This window comes from Jaculus jaculus, chromosome X, assembly GCF_020740685.1.
Source record: "Jaculus jaculus isolate mJacJac1 chromosome X, mJacJac1.mat.Y.cur, whole genome shotgun sequence".
NCBI classification, from domain to species: domain Eukaryota; kingdom Metazoa; phylum Chordata; class Mammalia; order Rodentia; family Dipodidae; genus Jaculus; species Jaculus jaculus.
This window is the reverse complement of record NC_059125.1, coordinates 28,784,558-28,807,641: the sequence shown is the minus strand read 5'-3', so window position 1 is coordinate 28,807,641 and position 23,084 is coordinate 28,784,558. Positions and strand designations below refer to the sequence as shown.

Below are 23,084 nucleotides of genomic sequence, written 5' to 3'. Positions count from 1 at the left end.
AATTTGTGATAATTTATGTCCTTTCCCAAGCCTTTACAAGTAAACATGGTGGGCTGGAGAGATGGCTTAGCGGTTAAACGCTTCACTGTGAAGCCTAAGGACCTTGGTTCAAGGCTCAATTCTCCAGGACCCACGTTATCCAGATGCACAAGGGGGTGCACACATCTGGAGTTCGTTTGCAGTGGCTGGAGGCCCTAGCGCACCCATTCTCTCTCTATCTGCCTCTTTCTGCCTCTCTCAAATAAATAAATAAATAAATAAAAATAAACAAAAAATAAAAGTAAACATGCTATTTTGTCAAGCACAAGTTAATTTCTAGACAGAAGGAAACACATAACAACATCAATTAGGCACCTTTTATATGTCATGCTCTTGGCTACAAGTGGGGGACAGAAGGCAAAAATGGGGCTTCAAAGTACAGGAAATCATGTCTGTAATTTTCTTAACCTGATAGCATCCAACTACTATGAATTGAATAATTTGAGGAATTATGGTAGTGAAAATTTTACATATATGCAAAATTCCTGACAGGCTTCTGACATAAAGTTGGTTTTATATCAACAACTCTTACAATAACAATTTATTAAACAGGTTAACCAGCCTTCTTGCATTTGGAGTTGGAATTACTTAATAATGATTATCAAGATCTTATGAAGTACTTTTAAGTGTTGTACTAAGAACTATGGGGAGATATATTTGGGAAAATTAAAATACAAAATTTTGAGCCAGCTGACACTTAGTTAGATATGAAGCTGTAAAGTACATCTGTGGGTTTTACAGCATTTTAGATGTATAGCATATCAAACTGACCCAAAACACTCAATGCCTACCTTTTGAAAGAGGAAGTGAGAGACCAGCAGAAAACTCCTTTCTTAATGACACGGATGAGGTAAGAGGGTCTTAAATTTGGGTAGCAGAAATAAAATATTGTAGAGAAAAGAATTATAGATAAGGGCTGAAGATTTAGGTCAGTGGTAAAGTACATGTCTGCCATATGACAAGGTCCAAACTTCCATCTCTAGCACTGGGAAAAAATTCTACAAATGTCCATGACTAATTTGATATAGTAATAGGATGAAAAGTGAGAACTGAGATGCAATTTGAAAAATTAGACAAGGTAAGAGAGTGGTCAATCAACCTGGGATGGGAGAGACCTGCTAATTTGATAGAAGTATTCAACTTCTCTGGGAGGATGTGGGTCTGACACAGTGCTGAGGACAAAACTTCTAGCAGACTGTTGGAAAGCTGAAATGACAGCTTGAAAAGGAGGGGTCATAGCATATGTGTTTCTGGGCTTTCCTGTGAAGCCTAAGGACCCGGTTTAAGGCTCAATTCCCCAGGACCCACGTTAGCCACATGCACAAGGGGGCGCACTCATCTGGAGTTCCTTTGCAGTGGCTGGAAGCCCTGGCATGCCCATTCTCTCTCTTTCTCTCTATCTGCCTCTTTCTCTCTTGGTCTGTTGTTCTCAAATAAATGAACAAATTTTTTTTTAATAGTTACAAACTCCTTGCCTATATAAGTGAGAAAAGTAAGTTACAACAACAGGTATTTCACATAAGTATCTTTTGTTAAATTATTCTTCCAGTGCCAGGCGTGGTAGTACACGCCTTTAATCTCACACTTGGGAGGTAAGAAGATCACTGAGTTAGAGCCTGCCCCTGAGACTACAGAATGAATTCCAAGTCAGCCTACAAGACCCTACCTTGAAAACAAACAAAAAAAAATTATTCCTCCAGTGACAGCCATAACAAATCCTGATCTCCTGGTAAGAAAATTTGGGCTTAGATGTTTACTTGCTAAAGTTATTTACATCATTAAAACTAATAGAGAAGGGATCTGAACTTTGAACGGGGACAGTTTTATTCCAAAGCTCATGAAATTTCCTGTTACAATACAGCTTCCATTATGATTTTTTATGATATTTTTCAAGGTAGGGTCCAGGCACACCTGGAATTGGAATTCACTATGTAGTCTCAGGCTGGTCTCAAACTCACAGCAATTGTCCTAACTCAGCCTCCTGAGTGCCAGGATTAAAGGCATGTGTTACCACACCCAGCTTGGAAAAATATTAAATGGCATGTTTATTAAAACATTTAATATGAAAAGGACCCTAATGATTACCCTTAAAGAAAAGATAGAATAACTACCCTTGACAAAAAGAAGTAGTCATATCATGGTATGTTGTATTTATGGAAGCTGTCAATAAAAAGTTAAAGAATAAAAATAAAAAAAATATCATTCATGCCAGTCGTGGCACATACTTGCAATTCCAGTACTCAGAGGGTAGAGACAGGAGCCTCACTGAACTCAAGAGTTACCATTTTTTTAGTTAGACTGGCTGACCACAGAGTCACAGGGATCCTCCTTTTTCCATCTTTTTATTTATTTTATTTTATTTTATTTATTTTGGAGGCAGAGGTAGGAGGATCGCAGTGAGTTCAAGGCCACCCTGAGACTACATAGTGAATTCCAGGTCAGGCTGAGCTAGAGTGAGATCCTACCTCGAAAAACCAAACCAGAAAAAAGCTGTATTCCCAGTCATACATCAGCACCCAGTATTCAGGACACTGTGGCAAACCTATTTAGTTTGATGTCTGCCATGTGCTCATGTGCAAAAAGAAAGAAAATATCATCAGCTGTTATTAGCTATTAATTCTGTTCAGGGGAAATCTGTTAAAGATTGTCACTCAGACTCAATCAATGCACTTGGATTATATTAAAATTTAGTATAGAGAAAAATGAGATAAAACTATTATGGCAGACCTAATTTTTACTAGTAAAACGTAATTAGTAACATGTAAGTAGGAAACACCTTTAGGGAAAGCAGCCATGTCATTTGCAGATCAAGAAAGAAGAAAGTTTCATGTACTGGATAGACAGATTTAAAGTTTTTCAAAGGAATATTAGATCAATTCTAGCATCAAATACTGTTAGGAAGTATGAGAAGGCTTGGAGGCTCTCAGAAGCAAAATACTAACTACATAATTACAAAATATACTAATAAAGGAAGAAAATGAAAAACAAAAGAATCTGATGTGCTACAAAGAATTGAGATGTTAAGAAACAGGCACATAACAATACCTACACAAGACCCTCATAATAGGAGAAAAAGATAATGACATCAAATTAGAAGAGAGACTAATGGAGAGAGAGAGGGGATATGATGGAAAGCAGAGTTGTGAAGGGGAAAGTGGGGGGGGGAGGCAATACCATGGTTTATTTATATAAGTATAGAAGTTGTTAATAATACATATATTTTATATATATGAAATAGGCACATATTGGGATTTTCCAGGTCTAGAATCCCCTCCTCTCTGAGAAACCTGTTCTCTCTGCTCTGTCTCCTTACCCCTTACTTTGAAATAAACTTTATTCTTTTAAACACTTTACTGCCTTTTAATTATCTAATCAGTAGAGAAAGCAAACTCTACACCTAGATGATATCATCTTTGGGGACTCATCCCAGATTTGCAACCACCAACTCAGACTCACTTCAAGACTGGGGTAACAAAGTTCTAAGTGCTTGATAACCATTTGTAGTAGCCACAGCCAAATGAACACACAAGCTAAAAGGACAACCAATATTTTGGTTCCTGTTCCCAGGTCACAAAGGCCACAGAGATGACAGGACAACCCTAGCGTGTTTTACAAATCCGGTAAGTCATCTTTTTAAACTCTTTTTTTTCTATCTTTCTCTGCTTGCAAATAACCAATAAAAATACTTAAAAGAAAAAAATATTTTTATTGATTATTTATTTGCAAGGAGAGAGAAAGAGTGTGTGTGAATGGGTGTGCCAGGGCCTCTTGCCACTTGCTACAAAGGAACTCTAGATACATGTGCTACTTTTGTATGTGGCTTTGTGTGGGTATTGGAGAATCAAACCCAGGCCATTGGGTTTTATAAGCAAGAATCTTTAATGGCTGAGCCATCTCTCCAGCCCCTCACCTAGTATCTCTCTCTTTTCGAGGTAGGGCCTCACTCTAGCCCAGGCTGACCTGGAATTCACTATGTAGTCTCAGGGTGGCCTCAAACTCACAATGATCCTCCTACCTCTGTCTCCTGAGTACTAGGACAAACGAGAGAGGACTAGAAGCCAGACAGATTTTCAAACTATGGATTTTTAACTATATAGCCCGAGGCGCATCTTTGAATGTTAAAAAAAATAGCACTTAAAATGAAGGACTCCCCACTAGAAGGTAACTGCATTAACTCACTGAGCAATGCCAATAATGAGCCCGTTTCCTGTTCAATTTCTTTGAGGCAAGCCCACAGACTGGACTATTTTTCCATGTGAGAGTGTGAGAGCGTGAGAGAGAACTGACACACCAGGGCCTATAGCCACTGTATTCGAACTCCAAATGGGTGTGCCGCCTTGTGTTCATGTGTGATCTTACACCGTGTCACCTTGTATGTTTGGCTTATATGGGATCTGAAGAGTCAAACACAGGTCCTTAGACTTCACAGAGAAGTGACTTAACTACCAAGCCATCTCTCCAGCCAATTTTTGATGATGCATAGCACTGTTATACAATGAAAGAACCTGTAACTTCAGCAAAGTAATCAACAAATCTAATCATATAGAAAATAGACTGCCCCAGCTGTTCATGAGACTGAGTCAAGGAGATCACAAGTTCATGGCCTGTCTGGGATATAGAATAAGTTCAAAGACAAACTGGACAAATTAGCAAGACTGTCTCAAAACAAAAATGTTTTGAATTTACAAGACCTGAGAGGGCTAGAGAAATGGCTTCCTGGAAGCCTAAAGGTTTGATTCCCCAGTATCCCCTTTAAAACAGATGCACAAGGTGGCACATGCATCTTGAGTTCCTTTGCAGAGGCTGGAGACTCTGGAGTGCCCTTTCCCTCCCTCCCTCCCTCCCTCTCTCTCTCTCTCTCTCGCACTATCTCCAATAAATATATATTTTTGAAGGCCTCAGAAGCCAGGCGTGGTAATACATGCCTTTAATCCCAGTACTCAAGAGGTATGAGGATCACCATGAGTTCAAGGCCACCCTGATACCAGTGAATTCCAGATCAGCCTGGAATAGAATGAAACCCTATCTGGAAAAAAAAAGGCCCTAGAATGTGGCTGAGTAGCAGATCACTTGTCTACTTGCCATGCATGAGGCCCAAGGTTCAATAGAAAATCCAGGTCCTCATAAGCCATATGAATCACAACAGTAAGTGTATGTTAATGCATTTGGGAGGTACCATAAAGTAGTAAGAAAGTAGGAAATCCATAGTTTTTATCACTTGCTACAGAGAGTCACAAACTCCTAATGTTAAACTTTAACTTACTTAGTATGAACAGGCAATTTGATATGGCAGCCTTAGGAGCCAAAAAGCTGTAATCTAAATAAGACAATCTCACCCTCTCATCCGAGTAAAAATTAGAATTAAGATGGCTTCTGGTTAAGATGACCACATAGGTACCACGCCAAAGCAGCCTGGGGGGAAAAAAGACTAAAAAAACCTCAGCAAAATACACACTTTTACTAAAAAGTGAGGTGTATAGGAAACTGAAGCAGCAGCAGAGAAGTAGGAGAGATCCAGAGCATCCAGAGCCCACACAAGCCGGCAAAAGCGGCTCCGGCAGCTCCGCCAACCGCGGCGTGGCGGGGCGCACCAGAAAGCCACCAGACTCAGCTCCAGCCGCAGGAAAAGCCAGGTGCGGGCGCTTCCCCTCACACCGCGCTCTCCGCAGCTCAGGAAACGTGAAGGGAGAGCAGCAGCAAGCAGTGGAGGAGCAGACCACGAGGTAGAAGAACACGTGGAACAGCGAGAGAACCAAAGCAGCTGCGGCTCCTTTCCCCTCCCCCACCGCCTGAGCCCAGCTCCTGCGAACAGAGCAGCGGTCCCGGGACCAGCCACGCCAACTTGAGCCCACAGAAGGACCCAAGCAGGAGCAGAGTCTGGCAGCAACATCAGCAGCTCTGGAACCGGTACCATTGGCCCCAGCAGCAGCAGACCCAGGAGCGGCAACAACAGCAGACCCAGAAGCAGCAGCAGTTCCAGCAGCGGTGTGCTGATCTGCAGGGCCACAGTTGCCAGGCTTGGTTTGCCCTGCAGGAAAAGCCAGTGCCCAGCTCCAGAAATCAGAACAGCAGCCGGACGACCCAGGCAGCAACTTGACTGAGATCAAACTCATCCAAGGTAACTGGGTTTGCACTAGGGAAGGGTCTCACGTGGTCACAAGCTGACTGAGATCTCTCAACAGACCAGAAATCTTAACCTCTGTGTTGATAGAGGATCTGGTTGTTATAATAACTACTCTGGCATACATACTCGGGGCTGTTTTTGAATGAATGGGTACAGTGTTTAGTTAACTTTTAGAACCGACCGGTGTTTTATTCCACTCAGCCTACTTGAATACTCCCATAGCAGGGAAACTCAACCCCTAGGAACATCTTTGTAGATATTCTCAGAGTCTTAAGAGCCACATCTAACACCTTAAGCTCCTACCCTGAAAATATATAACATCAAAGCAATTGATACAGCTAAGAATACCCAGCTAGATAGAAAATCCAAGCATTAACTTAATCCAAGATGCAAAAATATATACATTATAACAGAAGAAACACTAAAAAGCAAGACGATATAAATCCACCTGAAAGTATTAATGCATCAGAAATGACCTCCAGTGAGAATGAGTTAGAGGAAATACCTGAAAAAGATTTCAGAAGAATGATTGTAAATATGTTCAAAGAAGTCAGAGAACAAATCAAAGGAGTCAAAGAGGAATTTAAAGAGGAAATCAAAGGAATCAAAGAAGATGCAGGACACCAATTTCATGAAATAAAGAAGGCAATACAAGACATAAATAAGGAAATAGAAATAATAAAGAAAAAACAGTCAGAATTACTAGCAATGAAGAACACAGTTAATGAACTAAAAAACTCTGTAGAAAAATCTCACCAGTAGAATGGATGAAGGAGAGGACAGAATATCTAAGCTAGAAGACCAGGTGGCAGATCTAATATAATACAGGCTAACAAAGAGAAAGACAAACTTATAGAAAAGTATGAGTGGGAATTTCAAGATATTCGAGACACTATGAAAAGATCAAATATTAGAATTCAGGGCATAGTAGAAGAAGAATTTCACTCAAAAGGCACAGTAGGTGTCATCAACAAAATTATAGAAGAAAATTTCCCCCAAATTGGGAAAGAGGTGCCAATACAGATACAGGAAGCCTTTAGACCCCCAGCCAGAAAAAACCTGGAAAGAACCTCGCCTCACCATATTATAATCAAACTTCCAAACACACACACCAAAGAAAAAATATTGAAAGCAGTTAGAGAGAAAAATCAATTTACCTACAAAAGTAAGCCCATCAGGATTACAGCAGATTATTCAACACAAACTTTTAAAGCCAGAAGGGCCTGGGGTGATTTACTCCAAGTTCTGAAAGATAACAACTGTCAACCAAGGTTACTTTATCCTGCAAAGTTATCCATTCAAATAGATGGAGAAATAAGGACATTTCATAACAAAAGCTGGTTAAAGGAGTATTTGAAGACAAAACCAGCTCTACAGAAAATACTTGACAGAATCCTCCATGCTGAAGAAAAGGAAAAGCACACATTTAAGGAACCTAGAAAAAACAAGCAATACTCAAACACTAGTTAACACAAGAGGGCACAGGTAGAACCAGAACCACAAATAAAAAAAAAAAATGGCAACCATAAATACAACCTTTCAATAATATCTCTTAGTATCAACGGCCTCAATGCCCCAACGAAAAGACATAGATTCGCAGACTGGGTTAAAAAGCAGGATCCTACAATTTGTTGTCTCCAAGAAACTCACCTTTCTACAAAGGATAGACATTACCTTAGGGTGAAAGGTTGGAAGGTGTTTCAAGCAAATGGGCCTAGAAAACAAGCAGGGGTTGCTATCCTAATATCAGACAGGGTAGACTTTAGTCCAACGTTAGTCAAGAAAGATAAGGAAGGTCACTTTATATTGATTAAGGGCACACTCCAACAGGAGGACATTACAATCCTAAACATATATGCACCTAACATGGGGGCTCCCAAATTCGTCAAACAAACACTATTAGAACTAAGGTCACAGATAACACCAAACACAGTGGTGGTGGGTGACTTTAACACCCCACTCTCATCAATTGACAGGTCACCCCAGGAAAAAATAAATAGAGAGGCATCTGGACTAAATGAGGTCATAGAAGGAATGGACTTAACAGATATATACAGGACATTTCATCCAAAGGCTGCAGAATATGGAACATTCTCTAAAATAGACCATATATTAGGACACAAAACAAATCTTAACAAATTCAGGAAAATTGAAATAATTCCTTGCATTCTATCTGACCACAATGGTCAACTACAAATCACTACAAATCAGTAGCAAGAAAGGCTATAGAGCATACACAAAATCATGGAAACTAAACAATACACTACTAAATGATGAATGGGTCAATGAAGAAATCAAAAAGGAAAGCAAAAAATTTATAGTCAAATGATAATGAGAACACAACATACCAAAATCTCTGGGACACAATGAAGGCAGTTCTAAGAGGTAAATTTATAGCCTTAAGTGCCTATATTAAGAAATTAGAAAGGTCGCAAGTAAACAACCTAATGCTTCGCCTTAAAGCCTTGGAAAAAGAAGAACAAGGCAAACCAAAAATCAGTAGACAGGAAGAAATAATAAAGATTAGGGCAGAAATTAATGAAATAGAAACAAAAAGAACAATCCAAAGAATTAATGAAACAAAGAGTTGGTTCTTTGAAAGGATAAACAAGATTGATAAACCCTTAGCAAATCTGACCAAAAGAAAGAGAGAAGAGACACAAATTAATAAAATCAGAGATGAAAAAGGTAACATCACAACAGATTCCAGAGAAATTCAAAAAATCATAGGGACATACTATAAAAGCATATACTCCACAAAGTATGAAAATCTGAAAGAAATGGATGATTTCCTTGATATATATGACCTACCTAAATTAAATCAAAATGAGATTAATCACTTAAATAGACCTAAAACAAACATGGAGATCTGAACGGTTATCAATAATCTCCCAACTAAAAAAAGCCCAGGCCCAGATGGATTCACTACTGAATTTTACCAGACTTTTAAGGAAGAGCTAACACCATTGCTTCTTAAGCTCTTCCAGGAAATAGAAAAAGAAGGAATTCTACCAAACTCCTTCTATGAGGCCAGCATCACCCTGATACCAAAACCAGGCAAAGATAGAACAAAAAAAGAAAATTACAGACCAATCTCCCTCATGAACATAGATGCAAAAATTCTCAACAAAATATTGGCAAACAGAATACAAGAATATATCAAAAAGATCATTCACCCTGACCAAGTAGGCTTTATCCCAGAGATGCAGGGATGGTTCAACATACGCAAATCTATAAATGTAATACATTACATAAACGGGTTGAAGGACAAAAATCACATGATCATCTCATTAGACGCAGAGAAAGCATTTGACAAAATCCAACATCCCTTCATGATAAAAGTCCTACAGAGGGGCTGGAGATATGGCTCAGCGGTTAAGCGCTTGCCTGTGAAGCCTAAGGACCCCAGTTCGAGGCTCGGTTCCCCAGGTCCCACGTTAGCCAGATGCACAAGGGGGCGCACGCGTCTGGAGTTCGTTTGCAGAGGCTGGAGGCCCTGGCGCGCCCATTCTCTCTCTCTCCCTCTATCTGTCTTTCTCTCTGTGTCTGTCGCTCTCAAATAAATAAATAAAAATAAAAAAAAAAGTCCTACAGAGACTGGGAATAGAAGGAACATATCTCAATATAATAAAGGCTATTTATGACAAGCCTACAGCCAACATATTACTAAATGGGGAAAATCTGGAAGCTTTTCCACTAAAATCAGGAACAAGACAAGGGTGTCCACTGTCCCCACTTTTATTTAATATAGTTCTGGAAGTCTTAGCCATAGCAATAAGGCAAGAGACACACATAAAAGGGATACAAATTGGAAAGGAAGAGATCAAGTTATCATTATTTGCAGATGACATGATTCTATACATAAAGGACCCTAAAGACTCTACTAGCAAACTGATAGAGCTGATCAAAACCTACAGCAAAGTAGCAGGATACAAAATAAATACAAGGAAATCAGTAGCCTTCATATATGCTAACAACAAACACAAAAAGGATGAAATCAGAGAATCACTCCCGTTCACAATTGCATCAAAAAAAAATAAAGTACCTTGGAATAAACCTAACCAAGGAAGTAAGAATCTCTACAATGAGAACTTTAAAACACTCAAGTGAGAAATTGCAGAAGACACTAGAAAGTGGAGAAACACCCCTTGTTCCTGGATTGGAAGAATCAATATTGTGAAAATGGCAATCTTACCTAAAGCAATCTACACATTTAATGCAATCCCTATCAAAATTCCAAAGGCTTTCTTCATGGAAATAGAAAAAACAATCCAAAAATTCATTTGGAATCACAAAAAACCTCAAATATCTAAAATAATACTGAGCAACAAAAATGAGGCTGGTGGTATCACCATATCTGATTTTAACCTATACTACAGAGCCATAGTAACAAAAACAGCATGGTACTGGCACAAAAACAGACATGTAGATCAGTGGAACAGAATAGAGGACCCAGATGTAAGCCCAAGTAGCTATAGCCACCTGATATTCGATAAAAATGCCAAAAATACTCATTGGAGAAGAGACAGCCTCTTCAGCAAATGGTGTTTTGAAAGCTGGATATATATCTGCAGAAGGATGAAAATAGATTCTTCTCTCTCGCCATGCACAAGAATTAAGTCCAAATGGATTAAAGACCTTAACATCAGACCGGAAACTCTGAAACTGCTAGAGGAAAAAGTAGGGGAAACCCTTCAACATATTGGTCTTGGCAAAGACTTTCTGAATACAACCCCAATTGCTCAGGCAATAAAACCACAGATTAATCACTGGGACCTAATGAAATTACAAAGATTTTGCACCGCAAAGGACACAGTGAAAAAAGCAAAGAGGCAACATACAGAATGGGAAAAATCTTCGCCAGCTATATATCTGATAGAGGATTAATATCTAGGATATACAAAGAACTCAAAAAGTTAAAAAATAAGGAATCAAACAAGCCAATCAAAAAATGGGCTATGGAGCTAAATAGAGAGTTCTCAAAGGAAGAAATACGAATGGCATATAAGCATCTAAAAAAATGTTCTACATCACTAGTCATCAGGGAAATGCAGATTAAAACTACATTGAGATTCCATCTCACTCCTGTCAGATTGGCCACCGTCAAGAAAACAAATGATCATAAATGTTGGCGGGGATGTGGAAAAAAAGGAACCCTCTGCACTGCTGGTGGGAATGCAATCTGGTCCAGCCATTGTGGAAAACAGTGTGGAGGTTCCTAAAACAGCTAGAGATTGATCTACCATATGACCCAGCTATAGCACTCCTAGGCATATATCCAAAGGACTCATCTCATTTCCTTAGAAGTACATGCTCAACCATGTTTATTGCTGCTCAATTTATAATAGCTGGGAAATGGAACCAGCCTAGATGTCCCTCAACAGATGAGTGGATAATGAAGATGTGGTTCATTTATACAATGGAGTTCTACTCAGCGCTAAAGAAAAATGAAGTTATGAAATTTGCAGAAAAATGGATGGACCTGGAAAGTATTATACTAAGTGAGGTAACCCAGGCCCAGAAAGCCAAGCGCCACATGTTCTCTCTCATATGTGGATCCTAGCTACAGATGACTGGGCTTCTGTGTGAGAATGAAAATACTTTGTAGCAGAGGCCAGTAAGTTGAAAAGGAGACATAAAGGGTGGAGAAAGGAAGGGAGGAGGATACTTAATAGGTTGATATTGTATATATGTAATTACAATGATTGTAATGGGGAGGTAATATGATGGAGAATGGAATTTCAAATGGGAAAGTGTGGGGGTGGGGAGGGAGGGAATTACCATGGGATATATTTTATAATCATGGAAAATGTTAATAAAATTTATTTATTTATTTATTTATTTATTTATTTATTTATTTATTTATTTGAGAGCGACAGACACAGAGAGAAAGACAGATAGAGGGAGAGAGAGAGAGAATGGGCGCGCCAGGGCTTCCATCCTCTGCAAACGAACTCCAGACGCGTGCGCCCCCTTGTGCATCTGGCTAATGTAGGACCTGGGGAACCGAGCCTTGAACCGGGGTCCTTAGGCTTCACAGGCAAGCCCTTAACCGCTAAGCCATCTCTCCAGCCCTAATAAAATTTTTTAATTAAAATATAATAAAATAAAAAAATAAAAAAGAAAGAAAAATAAATAAATTAATTTAAAAAAAAACTATTGAGGCTAGAGGGATGGCTTAGCAGGTAAGGCACTTGCCTGCGAAGCCTAAGGACCCAGGTTCAACTCCCCAGAAACCATGTAAGGCAGATACACATGGTGACGTATGCATCTGGAGTTTGTTTGAAGTGGCTAGAGACCCTGACACAATTCTTTCTCTCTCTAGCAAATAACATTAAATAAATAACAAAAAAAAAATTACAATTAAGAGCTGGGCATAGCCGGGCGTGGTGGCGCACGCCTTTAATCCCAGCACTTGGGAGGCAGAGGTAGGAGGATCACCACGAGTTCAAGGCCACCCTGAGGCTACAGAGTGAATTGCAGGTCAGTCTGAGCTAGAATGAGACTCTACCTTGAAAAACCAAAAAAATTAAAAAATAAATAAATAAAAAAGAGCTACGCATGGTGGCCCATGCCTTCAATCCCAGCACTTAGGAGGCAGAGGTAGAAGGATTGCCCCATGAATTCAAGACCACCCTGAGACTACATAGTGATTTCCAGATCAGCCTGGGCTAGACTTGAGACCCTGCCTTGAAAACACAATAAAAACCCCACAATTGGGCTAGAGAGATGGCTTAGTGGTTAAGTGCTTGCCTGTGAAGCCTAAGGACCCCAGTTCAAGGCTCAATTCCCCAGGACCCATGTCAGATGCACAAAGGGGCGCACATGTCTGGAGTTCGTTTGTAGTGGCTGGAGGCCCTGGCGTGCCCATTCTCTCTCTCTTTCTCCAATAAATAAGTAAATAAAACCCACAATTACAGTAGGGGAGGGAGGGGAGGGGAGAGAAGGAGAAGGAGAAGGGGGAGAGGAGGGGAGGGGAAGGGAGGGGAGTGGGGAGTGGGGAGTGGGGAGTGGGGAGTGGGGAGTGGGGAGTGGAGAGAGGAGAGAGGAGAGAGGAGAGAGGAGAGAGGAGAGAGGAGAGAGGAGAGAGGAAAGGAGAGGAGAGAGAGACTCTACAGTCCTTTGGTACCTGGCAGAAGTGGGCTGTTAGGCCTGCGCAGCACAATTCATGCAGAACTTTAGAATCCCAGTGTGGAGCCTGTGCATCCAGGCAGGAAGAAGGGAGACCTAGGGATCTGGCCTGGAAGGGGAAACTCCAGCCAACATTATGAGTAGAAGGAAGGTGCTGGCACCGGATCCACAAATAAGAACTCTTACCAGCACAAAAATCATCCAGCCTTGTTCACAAGGGTAATACAAAAGGATACTCTACAGCTAAGTATAACCAGATATCAGTCTATAAATATAGAAGAGGTGAGCATTATAATCAGTAGTGAAATGGCATATAGGAGGTCCCACAGAAGACAAAACAAACCACTAATTAGTACTTAAATGAGGGGGAAATTAAATCTGGATCAGATGCAAAAAACACAACAGAGAAACACAAAGAATGAGGGACTAAGCCACTTCAAACCATTTCCAGTCTCCTAATTCCCCTACAATAGAAGCTATAACCACTGACAGAGAAAATTTCACAGAAAAAGAAATTCAGAATTCTACTTCTAAAGAGATCAATGACTACAAAGAAGGTTCAAACAGGCAGATGAATGAACTAAGGAAACTCATTCAGGATATTGACAACACAGTCTCTAAAGTGAAGAAAAACTTTAAGGAAACTGGAGGAGAAAGTCCAAAACATAGTGTTAAAAGGAACTTGCTAGCAAGTTCTTGTCATCCTGGGTTTGATTCCCCAGTGCCCATGTAGAGCAAGATGCACAGGGCATGGCACATGACCCTGGAATTCATTTGCAGTGGCAAGAGGCCCTGGCATCCCCATGCTCATTCATTTGCTCGTGCTCTCTTGCTCATTCTCTCTCTCTCTCTCTCTCTCTCTCTCTCTCTCTCTCTCTCTCTCTCTCTCTCTGCTTTCACATTATTAAATATTTAAAGAAAAAAGGGAAAGAGGGGCTGGAGAGATGGCTTAGCAGTTAAGCGCTTAGCTGTGAAGCCTAAGGACCCCAGTTTGAGGCTCGATTCCCCAGGACCCACATAAGCCAGATGCACGAGGGGGCACATGCATCTGGAGTTCATTTGTAGTGGCTGGAGGCCCTGATGTGCCCTTCTCTCTCTCTCTCTGCCTGTTACTCTTAAATAAATAAATAAAAGTAAACAAAACATTATTTAAAAAAGGAAAAGAAACAGGGAAGGTAAATTCACCAAGGAAACTGAAACACTGAAAAAGAACTAAACAATAATGCTACAAATGAAACAATCACTCAAATAAAATTTATAGCAGAGATGATGACCAATAGGTAAGGCAAGATAGAAGATTAAACTACATAGAAGAAAGTTGAGACCATAATACACACCGACACACATGAAAAAAATTGCTCTTTGGTCTCCATGGTGGAAACAAAATGACGAAGAGAATGTCATTGTTTGAAAAGTGTCAGAATAAGATGTATATGTTGCCGGGCGTGGTGGCACACGCCTTTAATCCCAGCGCTCAGGAGGCAGAGGTAGGAGGATTGCCATGAGTTCAAGGCCACCCTGAGACTACAGAGTTAATTCCAGGTCAACCCGGACCAAAGTGAGACCCTACTGTGAAAAACCAAAAAAAAAAAAAAGATGTATATGTTGTGCTGCCACTTTGGCTCTTATGCCTACTGCTTTCAGAAGTTGACCTGTGGTAAATATGGCTATCCTGCCAAGCACAAGAGAAAGTTTAACTGTAGTGCTAAGACCAAGAAGCAAAATACTATGGGAACTGGGCAAATGAGGCACCTAAAAATTGTCTATCACCGAGTTGGAAAGATGGCTTAGCAGTTAAGGCACTCGCCTGAAAACCCTAAAGACCCAGTTTCAATTCTCCAGGTCCAATGTAAGCCAGATGCACATGGTGGCACATGCATCTGGAGCTCCTTTGCAGTGGCTAGAGGCCCTTGTAATGCCCATTCTCTCCCTCCCTCCCTCAATCCCCCCCCATAAACAAATAGATAAAAATGAAATCAGGGGCTGGAGAGATGGCTTAGCGGTTAAGCGCTTGCCTGTGAAGCCTAAGGACCCCAGTTCCAGGCTCGGTTCCCCAGGTCCCACGTTAGCCAGATGCACAAGGGGGCGCACGCGTCTGGAGTTCGTTTGCAGAGGCTGGAAGCCCTGGCGCGCCCATTCTCTCTCTCTCTCCCTCTATCTGCCTTTCTCTCTGTGTCTGTCACTCTCAAATAAATAAATAAAATTTAAAAAAAATGAAATCAGAAAAAAAAATGTCTATTGCAGATTCAGGCCAGAAGGAACAATACCTAAACCCAAGCAAGCAGCTGTTGCAGCATTCAATTTATCTTGAGAATTTAAGATAGCAATCATAATAAATGATATGGTTTTAAAAACTAAAAAAAAGTCAAGCACACACAATATTTAAATCTGAAAGTCCAACCCACAGAATTCACAAGGCAGAAGAAGCTGAGATAACATGTAGAGGAATCAAAGGATTATTTGATGAAATCAAAGCAGAAAACTCCCCAAATTTAGAAATATGTCAAGACAAAAGATATTTAAAATCCCAAATATACATGAACAGAGAAGAAACTCTTTACAGCACATTCTGAAAGCATCAAAAATACAAAGTAGACTTCCAGTTAAGATGGCATCCACCTTACCACCCTTGAGCTCCTGAAGCAACACCAGGCAATATCTGTGGGGTTCCAGAATCTAGCAGACCCCACAGTGGGAGGGCCTGGTCGGGAACAGTAAGGAATCCACTAATTCTCACGCTCTCAGGTAGCCCACTAGTCACCCAGACCCATCAAGTACCAGTCCCAAGTGCCATACCAGAGACCAGGTTCTCTGGTGCGCTACCTGTGTGCTCACAGACTGAGGCCAATCACCTCTCACTCACCTTTCCTCTCACCTACCAGACCCTCCTCCCTCATTCACGCGCTTTTCCTGCCTTCCTCTTCCCTCTTCCTAAACCAGGTCCATGCCTGGCCATTCTACCAGGTCCATGCTTCCTTGTCTCCCCGCCCCACCATCTGGCATCACATCCCCTCTCTCCCAACCAGCCATCCAGCACCAGGTCTGCACCATCGTCCCCTTGCCCCAAACTTCTACCTGCCACCAGGTCTGCATCTGCCCCCTCTCCCTGCCCTGCCACCTGCCATCGCATACCCTCTCACCACCCCACCACCTGACACTGGGTCCACCCCATTCCCTCTCCCCACCCTGCCACCTGCCATCCAACCATGCAGTCCCCTCTCCCCACTCAGCCACCCACCACCGGGACCATGTAGTCCCCTCTTCCTGCCTTGCCACCTGCTTCCTGGAGGATACCATCTCCTGCCTCCACTCCCCACCACCAGGTCTCCATCAGGGTTGCAAGAGCCTTTCGGCTGGAGCAGACAGGCCCCGTGCCATCAAAAGCCCAATCTAGTCAAACATAAAAGGGAACCATCACTGAAGACACATATAGGCTAAACAACAGCTTCCTTGTAAATTAAATAAGATTCCCATACTGTGATGGACAGACTGCAGTCCAAAAGGAATTAACATGAAACATCAAATAGAAGAAACCCCAGCAAGGTTGCCTAGTCCCACAATGAAAGTCTCTAATCAAAATGTACAAGAGACAGCATGTTCAGAAACCCAAAATGAAGAAACAATAAATGTGACCCTGAACAAGCAATTGGCAGAACCTACAGAAATTCAACAAAAGACCAACAATTGTGTGAATACTGTCCTCATTAGTTTGGATCTAACAGGGAAAAAAAAAAAAGAGACTTCAAAAGAGAATTAAGTGATCTGAAGGAGAGCCAAAAACGGAGGACCTCAATAAGCTGGCTAAGCTCAATGAAGACATAAATAAATGCAAGGATGAATTCCAAGAATCACTAAGAAAGTCAAAAAATGACCTGAAAAGGGAATTTGATAAAGGGATGGATACTATACCTAAAAAGGCAATAAAAAGACAAACCAAATTGAACAAGTCCAAACCTCTCTAGAAGTCCTCAAGAACAGATTCAGTCATGTGGAGGACAGAACTCTGGAACTGGAAGACGAGACAAAAGAAACAGTTCACAAGTCCAAAAAGTTCAAAGAAATTGTGTGAACAGAACAAGAGGGAACTTTGGGATATCCTTAAATGTTCCACCATTCAGATAATGGATATACCAGAAGGGGAAGAAATTCAGACCAAAGGGATAGAGAACTTACTCAACAAAATAATCAAAGAAAACTCTTCTGCCCTCTCAAAAGAGAGCCACATCAAGATACAATAAGCTAACAAACCTCAAAAGAGACTGGACCAAAGGAGAAATTCTCCAAGATATATCATTAAGACTCTAAACATTCATAACAAAGAGAAAGTCCTAAAAGCAGCACGAGAGAAACAACATATTGCATATGAAGGTAACCTCAACAAAATTACCTCAGATTTCTCAATGGAAACCATGAAAGACAGAAGGGCCTAGAATGGAACACTGCAAAGTCTAAGAACCTGTGGCTTCCAATCCAAACTATTGTACCCACCAAAAGTATTCCTCATAATAGACAGTGAAAGAAAAACTTTCCACAATAAAAGCCACCTCTAAACTATATGAACACAAAGCCAAACCTACAGAGAATACTTCAGGGAATTTTCCACATGGAAGAGTCAAACAACCAATCTCAAGAGACTGCAAGAAGCAGATTACAAAAACAAAACATAGATAAGGCTCAAAAAAACTACAAAGTCCAAGAAAATACAAAACCCCATAAAGCAACACAATATGGCAGGGATTAAATCAAACCTCACAGTTATTACCCTAAGCATTAATGACCTTAATTCACACATCAAGAGTCAAACCTACCACACTCATTGAGACTCAAAAGGTAATCAAAAGCCACCACATAGACTTCTGGTAAGATGGCGGCATAAAAATCATGCCAAAGCAGCCTGCGGGGGAGGAGAAAAAAAAAAAAAACAGCAAAACACATTCTTCTACTAAAAAGTGAGGTGTATAAGAAATTACCAATGGTAGAGAACCTTCTCTTTTCAGATGGCAGTGACCTTGGGATGACTCAGAAGGCATCATGGTGCTGGGAAGAAGTGACAGGAGTGCTCAGCACTGCAATATCTCTATCACACCTTCCATGGATCAGGGTCCATTGCAGAAGAGGTGGCAGAAAGAATGTAAGAGACAAAGGAAGGCAGGACTCCTTACAACATGCTCCCCCCACACACAAAATGGCCTGGATATCCATGACCTCACAGTGCCTGGCACCACCTACACAAGACCATCATAATAGGAGGAAAGGATCATAACATCAAAATAAAAGAGAGACTGGTTGAGGGGGGAGGGGATATGATGGAGAGTGGAGTTTTAAAGGGGAAAGTGAAGGGAAGGAAGGCATTACTATGGGATTTCTTTTTACAATCATAGAAGTTGTTAATAAAGAAAAAAGAAATTACTAACGGCAGCAGAGACACAGGAGAGATCCAGAGCATCTAGAGCCCACATAGACAGGCAGAAGCAGCTCCAGCAGTGGTGGCAGCAGTTCCACAGGGACACAGCTGCAAGGCTCAGCTTGAGCTGCAGGAAAAGCCAGATGAGGGGATTTTCCACTCACACTGGAGCCCCTCTCAAACTCAAACATGAAGGGAGGACCACAGCAACCAACAGAGGAGCAGATCATGAGGTAGAGGATCACATGGACCAGCAGGAGAGCTAGAGTCACCATTCACAGCCTCCCCTCCCCCACCACCAGCACAAGCACCAGAGACCTGGGAAAGGGAGATCACAGCACCCAGCACCGGCAACCAGAACAGTGACCCAGCGACCAGCCAGCCTACTTGAAGTCACGGTGTACCAAAGAGGGACCCAAGCAGGAGCACAGCATAACTGAGACCAAAATCATCCCAAATGGTAACTGGGATTACACCAGGTCAGTACCCACCAAATAAGCCTGGTATATAGGCTTGAATCAGAAGTGCTAATTGCACCTTCCATATCAGGATAAATTATATGTTAAATCTGATGGATGGTCGGGTTTGCCATTCTTAAATAAGCTATATTTTGGGCTTGTTATTTGTTGCTTCCTAATTTATAGTGGCTTTGTTTCCTCTTCTGTTGTTCATTAGGGAAGGGTCTCACTTGGTCACAAACTGACTTGGAACCCTCAACAGACCAGAGATCTTAACCTCCTAGTTGACAGGATTAAGGGTGTCAGGCAACACTCACCCTAAGGGACTGTGACTTTATAATAAGAGTATCTGGTTGTCATAATACCTACTCTTATATAAATACTCTGAGCTGTTTTTCATTGAATGTGTACATTGTTCAAGTTATTAGAATCTGACTTTATTTTGCTCCACTCAGCGTACCTGAATCATAGCAGGCAAACCCAATATCAAGGGTCACTTTTGTAGATACTCTGAGAGTCTTAAGAGCCATACCTAGTACCTTAAGCTCCTACCCTAAAGATATATAATATCAGATGGATTGATGTATCTAGTAATACTGCAGCTAACTAGAAAATCCAAGCATTAAATTAATCCAAGATGCAAAAAAAGTACATTATGCACAAGAAACACCAAAAATCAATACAAAATAAATCCACCAAAAAGTATTAATGCATCAGAAATGACCTCCAGTGAGAATGAGTTAGAGAAAATGCCTGAGAAAGATTTCAAAAGAATGCTTATAAATATGCTCCAAGAAGTCAAAGACGAAATCAAAGGAATCAAAGATGACACAGCACACCAATTTAATGAAATAAAGAGGTCAATACAAGACATAAATAAGAACATAGAAATAATAAAGATGGGGGGGAAGGAGGGAATTTCTATGAGATTTTTTTAATAATAATGGAAAATGCTAATAATTTTTTTAAAAAAGAAATAATAAAGAAAAACCAGTCAGAATTACTTGCAATGAAAAACATAGTCAAGGATATAAAAAACTCTGTAGAAAATCTCACCAGTAGAATGGATGAAGGACAGGACAGAATATCTAAGCTATAAGACCAGGTGGCAGATATAATACAGTCCAAAAAAAAGAAAGACAAACTAATAGGAACGTATCAATGGGAATTTCAAGATATTTGGGACACTATAAAAAGATAGGGTATATTAGGAGGAAAAGAATTTCACTCCAGAGGCATAGTAGGCATTTTCAACAAAATCCTAGAAGAAAACTTCCCCCAGATTGGGAAAGAGATGCCAATACAGACACAGGAAGCCTTTAGAACCCCAGCCAGACAAAACCTGTAAAGAACCTCTCCTCGTCATATTATAATCAAACTACCAAACACAAAAACCAAAGAAAAACTTTTGAAAGCAGTTAGAGAGAAAAATCAAATTACCTACAAAGGCAAGCCCATCAGGATCACAGCAGATTACTCAACACAAATTTTAAAAGCCGGAAGGGGTAGAACTGATGTACTCCAAATTCTGAAAGATAACAACTCAACCAAGGTTACTTTATCCTGAAAAACTATCCATTTAAATAGAGGGAGAAATAAGGACATTCCACAACAAAAGTAGGCTAAAGGAATATTTGAAGACAAAACCAAGGGTGAAGGAGATAGACACTGAGGACACTCAACACCACCAAATCAGAGATCCAGAGGCTCCTAAGAGCTCATCACTGAAGCAGACTTAAACATACCCAAAATGGCTCAGGGAAATTTGCAGAAGGGGGTGGAAAGTCTGTTAAAGCCACAAGTTGGGTCATTTGTGCCCAGAGACATTCCCTCTCCCCCATAACTGACTGCTACCCCCACAATGCATGACCCAAAATCCCCATGGGGATGACCTGCATTCCCAATGAGGAGGGTCCCTTTGGAAAAGGGGCAGAGATGAGGGAAAGAATGGTACCAACATGTGCTGTTTACATAGTTAGTATGTCCATAACTAATGAAGGCTGAGGTAGGAGGATCTCCTTGAGTTTGAGACCACCCTGAGACTACATAATGAATTCTAGGTCTGCCTGGGCTAGAGTGAGACCCTACCTCAAAAAACCAAAGAAGCAAAAAAAAAAATTGATAGGGCAATAAGGATATTCTAAGACAAAAGCAAATTAAGGCAATTCATGACACCCAAACCAGCATTATAAAAAATAATTAATGAAATAATATATAGGGGCTGAAGAGAGGGCTTTGCAGTAAAGGTGTTTGCCTGCAAAGCCAAAGGATCCTGGTTCAACTCTCCAGGACCCACATAAGCCAGATGCACAAGTGGACACATGCATCTGGAATTTGTTTGCAGTGGCTGAAGGCCCTGGCACACCCATTCTCATTCATTCTTTCTTTCTTTCTTCCTCTCTCTCTCAATCTCTCTCTCTCTCTCTCTCAGTCAACCATAATTTTATCCAACAAAATCATAGGAAAATCCCTCTCAATAATAACTTTAAATACAAATAGTTTCAACCCACCAATAAAAAGATGTGAAAGAGGGCTGGAGAGATAGTTTAGCGGTTAAGGCGCTTGCCTACAAAGCCAAAGGACCACAGTTTGATTCCCCAGAACCCACATAAGCCAGATGCACAAGCTTTTATGTGCATCTGGAGTAGTTTGCAATGGCTGGAAGCCCTGGAGTGCTCATTCTCATTCTCTCTTTTTCTGCCTCTTTCCCTCTCTCAAACAAATAAAAATAAAAAAATAAAGATGCAGAAGTAAAAAAGAGCCTGGTGTGATGTGCATACCTTTAATCCCAGCACTAAGGAGGCAGAAGTAGGAGGATCACCATTAGATCGAGGCCACCCTGAGACTACATAATGAATTCCAGATCAGCCTGGGCTAAAGTGAGACCATACCTCAAAAAAAAAAAAAAAATGCAGAAGAGATTAAAAAACATTCTACAACTGTCTTTTGTCTCCAAGAACCTCAACATAGCTAGCAAAGACATCTACAAATTGAGTGTCAAAAAGGTAAGAAAGCAACCTATCAAGTAAATGGAAACAGAAAACAAGCAGGTGTGTCTATTCTTGTATTTGATAATGTAGACTTCAAACCAAAGCTAATCAAAAGAGACAAAGAGATACACTACATATGAATAAAGGAAACAATTCATCAATTAAACATTTATACACCAAACACTGAAGCAGATATGTCTAAATGTGTAAGTGGAGTATAAGTCTCCCACTAGTAATAAAGTCTCTAACTATTATTGCCTGAATCCATGTGAAGACTTTAATACTCCACTCACTATTTAGATATGCCTTCAATCCTCCAAACTAAAAATAAACAAAGATACTTCAGAGTTAAATTATACTATATACCAGCTTCATTTAAAAGGTATCTATAGAATATTTGATCCAAGAGATAGAAATATACATTCCTCTTGGTGATACATGGAAGCTTCTCTAAAACTGACCACACCATAGGCCACAAAGCAATCCTTAACAAATACAAAAAAATGAGATTAACCCGGGCATGGTGGCTCACGCCTTTAATCTCAGCACTCGGGAGGCAGAGGTGGGAGGACTGCCGTGAGTTCGAGGCCACCCTGAAACTCCATAGTGAATTCCAGGTCAGCCTGGGCTACACTGAGACCCTACCTCAACCCCCCCCCAAAAAAAAGAGATAATTTCATGTATTCTATCAGACCAAAGTGGAATAAAACTAGAAATTAACAGAAAGAGAAATGTTAGCAACTATACAAATAACTTGGAGACTGAGTAAACTTTTTAAAATATTTTTTAATTATTTATTTGAGAAAGAGGGAGAGAGAGAGAAAAAAAATGGGTTTGCCAGGGTCTCCAGCCACTGCAAATGAACAGACACATGTGCCAGCATGTGCATCTATCTGGCTTGCATGGGTCCCAAGGAATCAAACCGAAGTTATTTGGCT

General features: G+C 40.8%; 1 protein-coding gene across 3 annotated transcripts in view; it reads right to left on the bottom strand.

Annotated features, from left to right (window-relative positions):
* Klhl15 (kelch like family member 15) overlaps window positions 1-23,084 on the bottom strand; it is a 109,729-nt gene that overhangs the window by 2,057 nt on the left and 84,588 nt on the right. The gene's annotated exons all lie outside the window — the stretch shown is intronic.